At 46.2% G+C, this 636-nt stretch overlaps 1 protein-coding gene across 1 annotated transcript in view; it reads right to left on the reverse strand.

Annotated features, from left to right (window-relative positions):
- The window catches only part of vamp4 (vesicle-associated membrane protein 4), a 9,188-nt gene extending 8,558 nt beyond the window's left edge, over positions 1-630 (reverse strand). Inside the window, exon 1 of the mRNA XM_035652753.1 lies at positions 406-630. The gene's annotated coding sequence lies outside the window, so the exon portion shown is untranslated. The remainder of the gene's footprint in view (positions 1-405) is intronic.
- Positions 631-636: the final 6 nt, after the last annotated feature.

Genomic DNA, 636 nt, shown 5'->3' on the forward strand with positions numbered 1-636 from the left:
GCTTTTAATGGATCGAGTACAGCTATTTTTAGCTGAATACTACTATTTACTACTAATGTAATAGCTTTAAGGTCCGAACAAGGACTCCTTAAAAAGGACCCAGCACCTAAAATAAATCAAACTGAGCTCGTATCAGGAACAATAACGAACATTATATCACAACCACTGACACATTTTAGCTGGTTGAGGAGTTTGTTAGCCCACATGTACGCAGAATATCGTTGTCTATCACACTTTAAACATTACATTACAACGCAGGGGAAATTAAATTGCAAAAGGGGGCAGTGTAAACGCCAACACAGCTAGCTCCTTGCTAACTCAGCTAGTTGAGACAGGCCGCTCGGTCCACTGACAGACTGAGCTACCCGGCTAAGCTAAGCTAAGGATGCTAACTCGTCTAGCTACCTGCTGTTTGCTTCAAGATCCGAGGCTCGTTGTTGGGGGACACAAACAGACACAGACTCGGGTATCGATCCAGGGCGTTTCAGGGTTCGAGGTGGCTTCACGGTTCTGTCACTTTCATTTCAAATGTGGTCCGGACGATGAGACAGGGTTGTCTTTGTGGATGCTAGCGGTCCGTCTGAGTCAGCTGAGCAGGAAGTGAACACAAACATCTGGAGGAGGAGGACAGGGACC

The sequence above is a fragment of the Morone saxatilis genome, unplaced genomic scaffold (assembly GCF_004916995.1).
Source record: "Morone saxatilis isolate NCDOM2014 unplaced genomic scaffold, NCSU_SB_2.0 Contig12, whole genome shotgun sequence".
Lineage (NCBI taxonomy): Eukaryota > Metazoa > Chordata > Actinopteri > Moronidae > Morone > Morone saxatilis.